Below are 16,001 nucleotides of genomic sequence, written 5' to 3' on the forward strand. Positions count from 1 at the left end.
TCATGCTCATTTGGAACATGTTAGTCATGAGCTTTGCAAATTCATCCACCATACCTTGATCTGTTGAACCAAATATGATATCATCCACATAGATTTGGACAAGCATAAGGTGATTATCGTTTGTCTTTCTAAACAATGTGGGATCAATCACACCTTCTTTGTATCCGGACGTGACAAGAAACATAGAGAGAGTCTCGTAACATGCCCTTGGAGCTTGCTTAAGACCATTGACTGCTTTCTCAAGCTTGAAACAATAATCTGGGAAATCTTGATTTTCGAAGCCTGGATGTTGTTGTAAGTAAACCTCTTCTTTCAGTTCACCATTTCGGAAGGCACTTTTTACATCCATTTGATGTACTATGATATTTTTTTGTGCCGCATATGCTAAGAAGATGCGTATGGCTTCTATCCTGGCTACAGGGGCATAAGTTTCATCATAGTCAACACCTTCCAGTTGACTATACCCCATAACAACTAATCTTGCTTTGTTTCGCATGACCGCACCCGATTTATCAAGTTTTTTTTGAACACCCATCTTGTTCCAACAATAGTGTGACCTTTCGGTTTCGGAACCAGCTTCCAAACTTTGTTTCTTTCAAATTCGGCTAGTTTGTCTTGCATGGCGATGATCCAGTCAGGCTCTAGGAGAGATTCATTAATGGATCGAGGCTCTACTGAAGGATGCATAGTGGCAGTGGTCTGTTAGTTCATTAGAAGATCGAGTTTGTACAGCTGCTGATGGGTTACCAATGATTTGACCCGGTGGGTGGTCCTTTGTCCAGACGTGCAGACGAGGTTGAAGGTGATCAGCAGCTGCGGAGGAGGGAATGTCTTCGATATCAAGAGATTTTGCGGTTGGGGAAAGCAGTTCCCCCTCGACTTGTGAACAGCCCGCAGAAGTGTCTTGGACTGAAGGATTTTGATCAGCATTTTTTGAGGTTCCCCCTGGATTGCGGACGGGTGTTCCCCCTAAACCTGAGATGGTTCCCCCTGGATTGGTGAGTGAGTGATAATCCTTAAGTCAGTTCTTGTGTCAATATTATCTATTTCTTCATCGCCAGAGTCTGAGGAGACATTTGATGGGACGGTGACTCTGCGAGTAGATGTCGGAGCTGCTTCTTCAAGCATAGGAACCTCGATGGTTGTTTCTTGAACCATAGTTGGACGGTGACTCTGTGAGTAAATTTGATGGGACGGTGACTCTGTGAGTAGATGTCGGAGCTGCTTCTTCAAGCACTGGAACCTCGATGGTTGTTGCTTGAACCGGAGTTGAGCTTTCCCCCTCAACCGACGAGGTGGAAGTGTTCAATGATAAATCTTGCTGTTTAGCAACCGGAGACACAAGAATTTTAGCAATCGGAGACACAAGAATTTTAGAGAGATGAGCAGTCTCTAAGGGGTCGAAAAGGTCATCATAGTTAACTTCAAATATGTTAAGAGGACCCGAGGAGACTGGAATATCACTTTCCATGATGAACTTTGTTTCATATGAGGGAGAAGTGTTGTGGACATAATAGTCATCGAATTTAACACCGAAGCTTTCGACTATCAGCCTCGTACGTCTGATGAGAACCATGTAAGCCACTTTGTTTGTTGAGTAGCCGAGAAAAATTCTTTCGTCTGACTTCGGTGCAAATTTGTTGAGCTGATCCTTGTTGTTGATCATAAAGCATCTACACCCAAATATGTGAAAGAATCTGACATTTGGTTTGCGGTTGTTCAGGCCCTCATAAGGAGTTTTGTTAAGACGCTTGCAAACAATGTTTCGGTTCTGAACAAAGCATGTGGTTGACACCGCTTCGGCCTAGAGGTAGAGAGGAAGGTTTGAAAAGTTTAGCATAGATCTGGCTGCTTCGACCAGAGTACGGTTTCTTCGCTCTACAACTCCATTTTTCTGCGGTGTGTAGGGAGCTGAGAAGTTGTGACTGATGTCTTTGGAAACCAAGAAACTATTCAAGAGATGATTCGTAAACTCGGTTCCATTGTCACTTCGGATTCGTCACACTGGTAACTTGATTTGAAGTTTAATCTCTTTAACGAAGTTGATCAGAACCTGTGGTGTTTCAGATTTGAGCCTCAGGAAGAAGACCCAAGTGAAACGAGTGAAGTCATCAACTATAACCGGTATGTACTTCTTGTGATGGAGACTACCTATGGTAGATGGACCACAGAGATCAATGTGCAAGATTTCTAAGGGTTCGGAAATTGATGAATCAATCACCAGTGGATAGCTTCCTTTTGATTGTTTACCACACTCACAGGCTGGGCAGAGTGTATTGTTGTTGTACTTAAGGATGGGGAGACCTCAGACGAGTTCTCCGGTGACAAGGTTGTTGCTATACGGAAAGTTCAGATAAGCCAGCTTGCGATGCCACAACCAACTGACTTCGGATGCTGCTTTGGATAGAAAGCACAACTGCGGTTTCCCAATGATCAATGAGACATCCAAAGGATACATTGTCCCTTCGAACTTAGATTTGATCAAACAGGTGCTTCTGTCACTTGTCATAATGTAGCAGTGATCATGATCAAACTCAACCTGATAGCCTGCTTTGCATAGTTGGCCTACACTGATGAGATTATGTTTGAGGCCTTCTACCTGAGCAACCTTTTGTATTGAGAAGTTCCCTGTTGTTAACACACCGTAACCACTGATTATTCCATTCGCATTTTTGCCGAATGTGGCATTTCCATCATTACAGATAGGCCTGAAATCCCAATGGTATTCTAGCCTTCCAGTCATGTGAAAGGAGCATGCACTATCAATCAACCACTCATCTTCTTGTTCCTCCTTGCACATTGCCTGAAAAATTACACGGTTAGTTTAGGCACCCAAACTAGTTTGGAGCCCGGGGTTACATGTGAGTTATTCTTCATAGATGCATGAGCAGGGACCGTAGGGACAAGTTTCGTATCAACCTTGAGACCTAGACCTGGGTGTTTTTGAACTTTTGGAGTGTTATGAGGTTTTGGAGAATTACGAGGTTGACCTTAATATGACCTTTTCTGATGATAAAATCCAAAAGTAAGATTTTTCTCATTCATCCAGACACTGTATTTGGCCAATGGTCCGGAGGGTGTAGTGTGAGTCTTATGACAAGTCCAAGAGTGAGTTCTGACTGTGGTGCCCTTGGGATTTGAAAAAGTGTGAGCACGTGAATTCCTCCTAGTTTGTGTTCTATTGACAAACTGATGTGCCTTAAAAGGTTTTGGAGTTGGTAAAATCCATTTCCATTTGGGGTCGTCCAAGGAATAGATTTGAAAATGATACCTTTGAAAAGACTTGGAACTGTACATTCCTCTTTGTCTAAATTCTTGACTGAAGTGTTTTTTGAAAACTGATTTGATATAACAGGTTTTTCAAGACTCTTTTGGATTGAAACTTTGTCTTGTTTTTTTTGGAAAAAGATTTGTTTCTTTTTTATCATGAGATTTAAGTTCCTCTTTGAAAGCTAGTTTTGCTTGACTGTTTTTGGTGAACCGCAGTCAGTCATGTTCAACGAGGGATTGAGTCATCTGAACTAGAGGACTCAGGACTCATAGAACAATGACCGTATTCAAAGTTTTCTATGGGAAATTCATAAAGAATTGGTTGAACAGTCACTGTGCTCTTGACTGTGGTCTACGGTAAGGAAGATTGGACTACCGCGGAGTAACTCAACGATGGTTCTGTAGTTTAACAATTTATGGAGGAGAGTGTTGAGGACTGCGGTCCAAGACTGCAGAGAACGGGACTGCGGTCTAAGGACAAAGGTGTCAACTTTACAGTTTCATCCGGTCCTTCCATAAGAATCTCTTCATCAACAACTGAAGATGTCTGAGAGTTGGGATAAAGTGTGCCAATGATGGGTATTTGATCACCAAAGTGATCTGAGGTTTCAGGAAGAATTTCCTCGATGACACAATTATTGCACATATTATGGAGTCTACCGAAGTGGGTTCTAATGTCCTCGGGGAATGTTTTGTCATTGACTGGGAAATGAAACTCTCGATCCTGAGGGACATAGGGACGGTCTTTGTTGAATCGGGGTGATGAGTCCATTGCGGTGGAATACCCATTGGACCAACCCTAATTATATGTGTTATCTATGCTTCCATTATTCACAAGATTTTCAATATCTTCACTTTCATTAAAAAAAATTTCAATTAAAAGATTTAACTATACATTTTCCTTTTGGGCTAGATCCCTTTGATTCAAAGCTATTCCTAACTGAGTTTCACACAACATTTTGGCATCCTTTTCTAATACTAAGTCTTTTTCCAACATGGCAACCATGATTCTCGTATCTTCTAATCATCCTCTTACATGAAACATTTCCTGGGATGCTTTGTTCTTCTCATCTAAGGCCTTGTTATAGTCCGAAAGAACGGCAGCACAAGTGTCATTAAGGTCTTTTAAAAAAGGTTGACAATAATGCATGTTGTAGTTATTAGATTGGATCATGAGTTTTACCTGTTCAACGAGGATGAGAGTTCCATCTTTTTCCATGTAGTAGTAGTTTTTCTCCAGCTTTGTTGAACCATCCTCATCAGCAGTTTCCATCATGCAAAATTTTCCCTTGCCCTTGATGTTGTTGAAATCTTGATCTTCATCTCCAGAGGACCAAACTTGATGATCGCTCTTGACTTGGGCCACATATGCCCTTGCCTTCTCCCTTTCCTCTATCTCTTGAGCCATTCAAAGATAGAATGCTCTATCCTTTACCATATTGGCTTTACAGTATTTGGCAAAATGGTTTTCTTTGTTGCATTTGTGACAAATGATAATAACATTCTTGTCTTCGGTTGAGGTACCGGAGTCAGTAGGTTTGACAGACTGCGATCCCTCCTTGGATTGATGAGTATTCTGAGGTTGCAGAGACTGGTGAGGATTTTTGGGATATCGAGAATAATTGTTGTTCGAGTTAAAATTGCGGTTGAAGGGCGGTTTAGTATACTGTTGATTTTTACGAAAAGATGAGGGTGGTAGTCTGTTTAACTGTTGGCTAACTATGGCAATAGCATTTTGGAATTCTTCTTCGTCGTCATTTCTGAATCGGCTTCGTATGACTGCTTTGGATTGTCATACGAGGGATAGTAAGGTTGGATGTCTTTGTTGTGAGGGGTTTGAGCTATGAGAGAGAATGGTCCTCCGAAGTTTGCACAGTCTTTTAGCACTGTTGATTCTTGTGCCTGAAGTTCACCATGTAACTTGAAAAGAGAGAGTATATGAATCTTCCTATCTCCTAGGACTATAATTTTTGCAGTAGTCGAGTGTTTACCGGGACCATTGAGAAACTGCATATTTGTTTCATGATTACTTCGGACGGTGCCAACATTTGACAACTTTGTGACATTAAGTTGAATCTTTTAAAATAATCTTCAAGACTTTCACCAGCTTGAGCTTTGAAGTTGTTGAACTCGTTGAGTGTGGTGGTAAGCTTCTAATCTTGAGCTTGCTGAGAACCTTCATACAAGTTCTTGAGAACATCCCAGATTTCTTTGGCTGATTTTCAATTAATGATAACATCGAAGTTGTCAGCAGCAACTCTGCATGATATTTCATAAAAGGAAACAACATCACTTTCCATTTTATCAAGATCATCTTTTTTGGGCAGATTCATTGCTGCTTGAGCTCCTCAACGTCTGGCTTGAGCACCATCGTCTTGAACAGGTGTGAGAACTGGAACATGGGGTCTTTCTTCCACGAATCTCCACACATCTCTACCGAGTCTTTTTATATACCTCTCCATCCTTTGAGACCAGTGATGATATTCACTAGTAATAAGTATTGGGGATCGATTGGAACCACCAACACTGTTGGAAACGTTGAGTGATAAAGCTTGTGCCATATTTCCTTTGTTTTTTTTTTGTTTTAAGAAACCGAGCTTTAGTGGTATAGAAGGTTCTTCAAAATCAGAGTTTTGTTTAAAAATCAACCACTTTGGCTCTGATACCAATTGTTGAGAGAAAAAAGTTTAAGAAACACTTGAACAAACGTTAGTACAAGTTATATATTGCGGAATGAAGTTAATAACAAAGGATCATAAAGCTCAATAATAATAAGAACTTAGGATTGTTAGAGATGTTAGTTGCGGAAATGTAAGTGCTAAAAGTAAAGGAAATGGAAATGACAACAAGTTATATATCAAGTAAACACGAAGCTGATTCTTAACAAGGTTCGCATTCAAACCGAGTCAGTATATGTGATCATCTTAAAGTGAATGAAGTCACATGGACTTGCTCCGAAGGAGAGTTTGAGAGTTCGATCTTAATATATGAGTGTACGTTTAGAAAGATCTTTGAAGGTAAGAATAGAGAGAGTAATACAAATGGAGATTAGAGATGTAAAATGAGAGATAAGAGTTGTATTTCGTTCAGAATAAGAGAACTCTATTTATAGAGTCTCAAGAACGTACATGGTGAATAAACAACTACTAAAATTCTAATAAAGTGTCCATGCAAGGCACACTGGACAATATCGTGTAAGTTAAAGAAACAAAATAACTAGTCGTAGTTGCGGATAAGGTTGTTGCGGATGACATCTTCGCTTGAGGTTGCGGAAGAAAGAGATAACTTCGGATAACAAGTATAAGAGGGTCACTTCCTTGATTCAACATGAATAGTAGGATGTTTGCAGTTGTGAAACTCTTTTATGCCAGAGTCTTCAGAACGTCAGGATCCTTGTTTATCAATATCCTTGAATATTTATCAGTCAAGATCCTTATAGGACATGATCCTTAAGTGTCAGGATCCTTGAATGTTAGGATCCTTGAGTTCCTGCGTGCAACAAACATTAGCTAGGGGTGGGCGTTAGCCTACCTAACGCCCCTCCGATGCCAAAGTTAGTAATGGTATTTGAAGAGAATAAAAAGTAATAAAAATAGAGGGTATATGCATACCTTGAGTGTGTTTGTAAATGACTAGTCCTACTAACATGAAATAAACTTTAAGATGTATGGCATTCCAGGATCTTGGAAGGACATTTCCATCGAGGGTAACCAGCTAATATGCCCCCTTTCTTACTTTATCATCTATGAGATATGGTCCTTCCCATTTGGGTGCCAGTTTACATGCATTAGGATCCTTGGTATTTTGGAAACTTTTCCTTATTAGCAAGTCCCCTGTTTGGAACCTTCTGACTCCTACATTTTTGTTGTATGCCTTGGTGATCCTCTGTTGATGAGCAGCAATGCGGATCTTTGCAAGATCCCTGAGTTTATCTACAATATTAAGATCCTAGGCCATGATCCTGTTGTTTTCCTCTTGGTTTTGAAGTACGTATCACCACTTCAGTGGGAATCATTGCTTTCATTCGAAACACTAATGAGTATGGGGTTTGGCCCATAGCTACCTTGGAAGTGGTCCTATCTACCCACAATACGAAAGGAAGTTCTTCTTCCCATAATCCTTTCTTCTCATCCATCCTTTTCTTCAAGTTGTTAACTATGAGTTTGTTGTTGTATTATGCTTGACCGTTGGCTTGCGGTTGGACAGGAGTGGACATTACCATCTTGATTCCCCAAATTGTGCAAAATTCTCTTGTCCTTTTGCTTATGAACTGGGATCCATTGTCGCATATAATTTCGGCAGGGATCCCAAACCTAGTCAAAATGTTACGTTTGATGAAGGAAACTACTTCTTTGTCTATTACCAGGATGAAAGCTTCGGCTTCTATCCATTTTGAGAAGTAGTAAGTCATCACTAGCATGAAGACCTTTCCTCTAGGGGCTGCTGGCAATTTATCCACTATATCAATTCCCCATTTCATGAATGTCCAAGGGGAAATGATAAGATGTAGAGGTTCTGCTGGTTGATGCATGATGTTGTTATGTCTCTGAGAAGCATCACATTTCTGAGCATGAAAGAAGGAATATTTCGTCATGGTTGGCCAGTAGTATCCTGTCCTCAACCCTTTGGAGTGTGGTGGCCGCAGTCTTATTGATGTATATCTCTTAGGACTTCTGCAACTTCATGTTCTTCTAAACATCTAAGGTATATACCTGCCATGGATTTTTTGTATAACTTACCTTGGATTATAACAAACCATGAGATCCTTGTTCAGAATGCCCTTTCAATTTTTTCTTCTTTAGGGATCGTGCCATTCTGAAGGTATTCCATAATGGGTTGGATCCAGGATCCTGAGGTTGGAGAGGGATCCTGGATGTTATTATCCTGACATGGAGGTGTTGAATAAGGATCTTCGATTCCAACGACGTTAGTATTTTCCACATGATCATCGGGATCCTTCAGTCTCTTGGCAGGATCCTCGATTGCATGGATCAACAGGTGGGTGATCGGGATCCTAGTTTCGGGTGGGATCCTTAGAGAGGATCCTAGATTGGCTAAAGCATCTGCTTCGGTATTAACTTCTCTAGGAACCTGGTTTAGGCTAAATGTTTCGAATTCTAAGGCCAGGTTTTTGAGGATCTGGAGATATAGTGCTAACTTCTCTCCTTTTACTGCTTAGGATCCATAAATATGGTTAGTTAATAATAAAGAATCGATGAATACCTGAAGATCCTTGATTTGAAGATCTTTGGCTAGTTGTAGTCCCATGATTAGTGTCTCGTATTCTGCTTCGTTGTTGGTTGCATTTAACTCACAACTAATTGCTTGAGGTAGGATGTCCCCATGTGGCGATTTTAGTATGATCCCCAAGGTAGTCCTCTTTGGTTTGATGCTCCATCTATGATCAGCGTCCATCTTCCCATGTTTTCTTCTTATAGAAGTTGTTTGGCTTCTATTTCCACTTCAACTCTTAGATCATAACTAAAGTCAGCCACAAAGTTCGCTAGTGCTTGGGACTTTATAGCGGATCTTGGTTCGTACTTTATTTCATATGTGTTTGGTCTCTCGGAGTCGCGCCCCAAGCGGGAACAGAGGTCGGTGTTGAGGATCCTATCTCGCGGCGAATCGTTGAGGATCCCGTGTTGTTGAAGTCCAGGTGCTTGGTCTGGAAGATCGAGTGTAACATCTCAGGAATTATAAGATTCAAATGGCATGCACAAGCTTGAATCAAATAGGTATGGAAGTTTTTCAAGCCTAGGACCTTAATTGTTAGATGGGTGTGGCAGGCAAGGCTCGAACGCGGGGCGTTCATATCTTCAACGCTCAGCATTCAGCGCACAAATTTGACGCGGAGACCAAGATGAATGTGGGGCGTTCCAGGGGGAACTCAGCGCGTTCTCCATCTACACTCAAAACCCTAAGTGTGCACTATTTAAACAACTTAAGACCCAAGGCTCTTCATTCTCTCAGCCCCCACTATACCCTAAGCCTCTTTTCGAAACCGTAACCCTAATTGTGAGTGTGTGAGCTTGGAAGACCATAATTGAGTGTATTTTGGAGTTCTTGACTAAGAGTGACCACCGTGGAGTCTCATTGAACAAGGAAGAGCTTTTGCATCCAGGTTCTCCAGCTCATTTGCAAACCTCAGAAGGCATAAAGTTTCTATCTTGCTATCTTATAACTTAAGATCTAGATTAGGGCTTGGATTGGGTTTCTTATGATCATATGGATGCTCTTTGGGAGTGTGAGCTACTCCAAGAGCCTAGGATTGAAGATCCTCATGTGTCTGACTCGCTAGAGTCATAAAAATGGTAACTTCATGGTTGAGGACCAACCATGCAAAGGTTTTGGGTCTTTGTGTTATGGATTGGAAGTTTTAAGGGTGGTTTGGGTTCTTTTTGGCCATGTAAAGGTGCCAAGTCAAGGACTTTATGGATTAAGACTCTGATAGGAACCTATTTTGAAGATTTGAGGTTTGGACTTAAAGTATTAAGACATAAATGTGGTTTTTGGTTCCTGGTCGGGAACGCGGAACGTGCACCTTGGGAACACCGTGCGTTCCGACGTAGAGTCACGATCAATGGTCAAGTAACAAACGCCCAGCGTTCCATAGGGGAACGCCCAACGTTCGATTCTCGGTGGGCTTTTTGGGCTTGTTCATGTTGGGCTTGGACTTTGATTGGAGTTTTGCGTGATTGGGCTTTCTGGTCTGAAAGTTCTTAGAGTTTTGGACTTTTATTTGGACATGTCTTGTTGGGCGAAGATGTTATATTGGGCCATGGTGGGCCCATTGGTTTTGGACCTTAGTGGGCCCAATGGGCTGGGTCCTTGGGCCATCGGAGAATTATTATTATTGGACCAGAAATCATTGGACTTTTGGGAAAGGTCCATATTGGGTTGGGCCCAATTTAGAAAATTGGGCCATTGGCAGGCCATTAGTGGGCTTGGGAAGTCTATATAGTATTGGGCCTTTCATGTTATGGTTTTGGGCTTTACGCATGGACCAAAGTAGATCAGGGTTAAAATGGTCATTTTATCCTAAGGAGGATTATTGGTTTTTAGACTAAGTGTTATTTTGGTAATGGTAGCTCGGGGAGTCGAGAGATCAGCAAATTGAGGATCTATCATCTATCAGGCAGAGGATTATCCGTGAGATTCAGCTTTACGAGGTGAGTTTCGCTTTGTGTGAACGGGTCTAAGGCACCAATGTCGGCCCGTATATGTATGCATGTAAGATTGTATGTTCCGGATTACGGTACGATGACGGGCGGTGCCCGAGGAATGTTGGTATGCTTGATATCTTCGTGATTCCTGCATGTATCTGTATTGTATGTTTTCGGATTATGGTCTGATGCCGGGTGGAGCCCGAGGAATGTTTATATATATGTTTCCGGATACGGTCTGATGTCGGGCGGTGCCCGAGGAATGTTTATATGTTTGTTTCCGGACTACGATCTGTTGTCTTTGTGATACTCGTATGTCCCTGGTAGGGAGGTGAGTGTGGGTGGGCTCCCGTATCTCATCACTAGCTGAGCGTGGACGGGGTTCCATATCTCATCATTAGCAAAGTAGGGGCGGGGCCCATGATAGGCGAGGCCTTTGGGCTGGAGCATGTAGTACTGTGTATGATTCTTTATGTGCTAGTATGATTATATGTTATTATTTGTATGTGTATAGCGGGCGGGGCCCAGAGACAGGCGGGGCCTGGAAGAAACATATATGTATCCCTAGCGGGGCTCGATGCCAGGCGGGGCCTGATGCCGATGCCAGGCGGGGTCCGATGAAGGAGTGAGGGCCCAGTATATGTGATTATGTGTATGGTATGTGGTAGGTTGGGGAACTCACTAAGCTTCGTGCTTACGGTTTTTAGTTTTGGTTTCAGGTACCTCCAACTGCAAGGAGAAGAGCTCGGGATGACTGCATTGCACACACCATGATGTTTAGCCTGGGATGTTTACTCTGATGTTTTGATTTGAAACTCTAATAATAATTTTTTGAAATACTTTGACTCATGTTTTGATGGAATGGTTTGATAACTATGGTTTTATTAATGATTAAAAACGAAATTTTTGGACCGTATTTTTTTGGACGTTACAAGTTGGTATCAGAGCCTTGGCTTGAGGGATTCAGACATACTCTTGGGTGTGTCTGGACTCAAAATGAGGACTTGGTAAGAAAAAATTCAAAAAGAAAAGAAAACTGTTTTTATAAAAGGATTTTGAAAAGCAAAAAGGGTGTGGTGAATGCAATCAGCCGAGCTCAAGTAAGTTCTCCCAAATTACCCATACATGTTTGTTATGCTATGATATGACTGTGAGAACTGCATCCTAGATTAGGGATAAGGATCTAGGACGGACGCCTTGTATGCCTACTGTATGAGCTTATGAGCTGTATACTAGTACTGATTAGTCAGTAATATGATGGCCTGATTAGGATATTCTTGGTTTTGGTTACTCAATGCTCGAATGCTGCTTGCTTTGTGCTTTTAGGAGTTGTAGTTATCTTTAACTAACTAGTAAACGAATATGTTAAGTTACATATTATAAGGACTAAATAATTTCAGAAGGTTAGGTTTAACCCTATTTCGCAGCTCTTGTTTGAGTCTAACCGTTGTAGGGAGAGACCTCTCATTCGAAGAATTATCTGGTCTTAGTGATATGTAATGGTATTCGCGAGATAGTTAGGGAGAGATAGCAGGGACTTCTTATGCAGCTAATGGCGGAGAGTGGGTCAGGGGTTACCCTAAGGCAAGCCTAGGATGAGATTAGTGCTGGGAGCAGTGGTAGTGAAAGGGACTTGGTGGAGTCAAGGAAATTCTTGAGGAAAGTACGGATAGATGTGGAAGGTAGAATGGGCCCGTACTACTGAAAGCAGAGGATCCGTACTCGAGGCAATGAGGGATGAGATAAAACCAGGAAACTTGTAGTGTGTGTGTGTGAGAGTATTCGGATGGTTGTTATGATATGTTGCAGCATGGTGACACTATATACTAGACTAGTTGGCAGTTCAGGTGCCGGTAAGGGATCAGGCTCGGGCTCAGGAGCCGGACAGCTCGATGAGCAGATGAGAGAGTTTATTTCAGCTGAGGTTACACGCAGTATCATGGAACAGACTCCTGTGATCTTCGGTACGGTTAAGTAGGGTATTTTGGAGATTTTGGACGAGAGGTTGGGTGCATTCCACACCGAGATGGCGGCCATGATGGGGGCGCGCACGTTGACATTCAGGGAGTTCAAAGCTTGTGGAGCTCCAAAATATCATGGGACTAGGGACCCCATTTCTAACAGCAGGTGGTTGGCAGATGTCGCCAACTCTTTTTGTACTAGCCGGTATCCCGGGGGGGAGGGGAACAAGGTCCGACTCGCTTCCTGTCTTCTAAAGGACGGAGCACGTGATTGGTGAGAGGAGCTCAGACATGCTATTGGAGATGATGTTGTTATTGATGCGATGACATGGAGTGACTTCTCGGCCAGGTTCAGGGTCGAGTTTTCACCAGTGATTGAGGTGTAACAACTTGCACGGGAGTTCCAGGGCCTCCAGCAGACTATAGAGACGGTGGCTGAGATCACCGCTAAGTTCAGGGAGAGTGCCCTTCTTGTTCTGCAGTTCGTGGCAGGCGAGGAGATGAAGAAGGCTTGGTACCATGAAATGCTGAGGAGTGACATCAGGAAATTTGTGAGTCAGTCGAGCTGCAAGATGCTGGAGGATATGATTGGTGGAGCCAGGGAGTGGGTGATCGACTTGGAGGCAGAGAGGAAGAGGACGCCAGATGAGGTTCAGACATCCGCAGGATCGGGTAAGAGGCCCAAGGTATCAGATTCTAGATTGATGGGTCGACAGGACCGTAGCCGTTGTGGCAAGTGCGGCAGGGCACACGAGGGTGCGTGTAGGAGTGGCAGTGGTGGTGATTTTGGCTGCTTCAAGTGCGGCCGGATCGGTCATTATAGCATCGATTGGACTTCTGCCACCACCTAGGGATCAGACCTGATCTGCTTTTATTGCAGTCAGCGGGGCCAAAAGAAGTCTCAATGTCCGAGTTTGGCTGCAGTGGGACAGGTGATAGCACCTGCCCCTGTGACATTGAGGATCACCGACGACCGTCAGGGCCGGGCAGAGGCGCCTGCGGCGAGGAGCAAGGCTTTCCAGCTGACCACAAAGGAGGCATGAGCGGATTCCGATGTTGCAGGTGTGTATCTTTTACTTTCTTATCAGTTTTTACTTATGATTTTATTGTTATTGTCCTGCATCGGTATGAGTAAGTGTATCTTGGAGTTATATTTTCTTCTTATGTTTGGGTAATATGTCATATGCATACCATGAAACTTAGGGTAGTGGTTCGAGATCGTCTCCTTATATAGTGGGTTCCAAGGATGCGGTAGCTGTAGCAAGTGTAATTGGAGCTCAAGAGGTGTTCCGTTAGTCTTCAAGAGTTGTAATGCTTTAGCGCTGGTTAGTTCTGGAACACTAACAGTGGTAAGCGTTGGTATCTAGCAGATTGATCATTGGATGGTAAGAAGGATTGGGAATCCTTCCAGTCTTGTGTACTGTAAGATATTAGTTGAATCAAAGTGGGGGAGAATCGTTTAGGTATTCAGGAACAGAAGTAGATGCGAAACTAGGATGAGTTCGCATTCCTGTTGGGGAGGAAGACGGCCCAAGTGGCTGTTTGGATCGAGGAGTGTGTGATTTGGTAGTTTGGGAAACTTCCCAACATTGGGTTCGCGTCTTCTTGGTGTTTGATAGTTGATGTTGGGGAATCAGGTTAGGATTTCATGTCACGCGAGTTCAGTCAGGATGCTAGACCGCGTGACTGCTCGATTTTGGACGTGTTCGGAATGGTAATCAGCGGTAAAATTATGGTTAATGGTTGAGTTAGCGTGGGAAGTGTTGTAAGACTGTCGGATAACCGTAGCATTCACCAGCGACCAGATAGCATGGAAAGTATAGTACGACTGCGGGGCAGTCGTAGCATTTTTCGTGCGGTTAGAGTGTGGGAAAGTGTTGTTAGACTACGGAATGAGTCGTAGCATTAACATATTCATTCAGATAAGTTAGGATAGGGTGGGTTAGTTCGTAAGATCGTGGAAAGGCCACAGCAGAATCGGAATCAGGAAATGATAGTTCGTTGGGATTCGAGGTGGAGCTGGGCCTGTGTGGCCCTTGATAGGTGGGACCTGTGGGCAAGGCCGCTCCATGATATGGTTTGGGTGGGACTCGTGGGTGAGGCCCGTGTGCTTATAGCTATGTAGGTGGGACCTATCAGAGACCGTTGGGTCAAGGTATGGGACCGGGGATCCCACGATTTATAGAGGCAAGAGTGGCAATGTGGATAGAGCAGTTTTGATAGTCGAAGTTTTCTTCGGAAATCGCGACGAGCGACTAAGAGAGTGTTCATTGGCTCAGCAACCGGGTGGGAATTTGCTATTCCAGATAGTTGGTAGATAAGTTGGGACCTAGGAGGTCTCGGCTCATTCAGACAGTGTATAGGAGGCAGCGAGATGTTCGGGCAGTAGCGATGTGAGGATTCCTGTGTGTGTGGAAGTAGCTTGTAGATCAAAAGTGCTAAGACACTTGCAGCGGGATTAAATAATATCAAAGTAATTGATTTGACCCTGTTGCGCAACTCTTGTCTAAGTCTAACCGTGACAGGGATGAATCCTCTACTCGAAGGATTATCTGAGCCTTCTTTCGGGTGTAAGTATTTTACAGCTAGTTATGGTTAGTAGTTTTGTTCTCGTGGGTTGCAACCAGATATTCAGGGTCGAAAGCATTTTGGTTGGCCAGTCATTCGATGAGGGTCTGGCATGATAATATTTCAGCGTGGGCAGTCTGTCAGGGAGACAGATCACTATAGATTTCAGGTTTCGGATAGGCAGAGGTGGTTTTACGGGAGTTTAAGGCTTGTTTTTCTTCCGGTTGGAATTTCGGTTTGGGTTCGGTTATCTCAGAAATATTGTCTTATGTGTGGAATCTTCGGTTGTTGGTGGGAGTTAAGTACCCAAGTTTTTATCAAGGTCATAGTGCTCCTAAGGCTTCACCTTGTGGGGGTGACATCTGATACAAGGTAGCGTGACCTGTCGAAGCGGCATGTGAGCGGTATACAAGGGGATTTGTGGCAGCAGACTTCGAGGACGAAGTCTAGTTTAAGTGGGTGAGATTTGTAACATCTCGGGAATTATAAGATTAAGATGGCATGCACAATCTTTAATCAAATAGGTATGTAAGTTTTTCAAGCCTGGGACCTTAATTGATAGATGGTTGTTGGACGCAAGGCTCGAACGCGGGGTGTTCATATCTTGAACGCTCAGCGTTCAGTGCACGAATTTGATGCGGAGACCAAGACGAACGCGGGGCGTTCCAGGGGGAACGCATCGCATTCGTCGTCTGCACTCAAAACCCTAAGTGTGCACTATTTAAACAACTTAAGACCCAAGGCTCTTCATTCTCTCAGCCCCCACTGAACCTTAAGCCTCTTTTCGAAACCGTAACCCTAATTATGAGTGTGTGAGCTTGGAAGACCATCCTTGAGTGTATTTTGGAGTTCTTGAAGAAGAGTGAACACCTTGGAGTCTCATTGATCAAGGAAGAGCTTTTGGATCCAAGTTCTCCAGCTCATTTGCAAGCCTCAAAATGTATAAAGTTTCTATCTTGCTATCTTATAGCTTAAGATCTAGATTAGGGCTTGGATTGGGTTTCTGATAATCGTATGGATGCTCTTTGGGAGTTTGAGC

This window comes from Lactuca virosa, chromosome 5 (genome assembly GCF_052849685.1).
Source record: "Lactuca virosa cultivar CGN04683 chromosome 5, Lactuca_virosa_CGN04683_v6, whole genome shotgun sequence".
In the NCBI taxonomy this organism is placed as follows: Eukaryota; Viridiplantae; Streptophyta; class Magnoliopsida; order Asterales; family Asteraceae; genus Lactuca; species Lactuca virosa.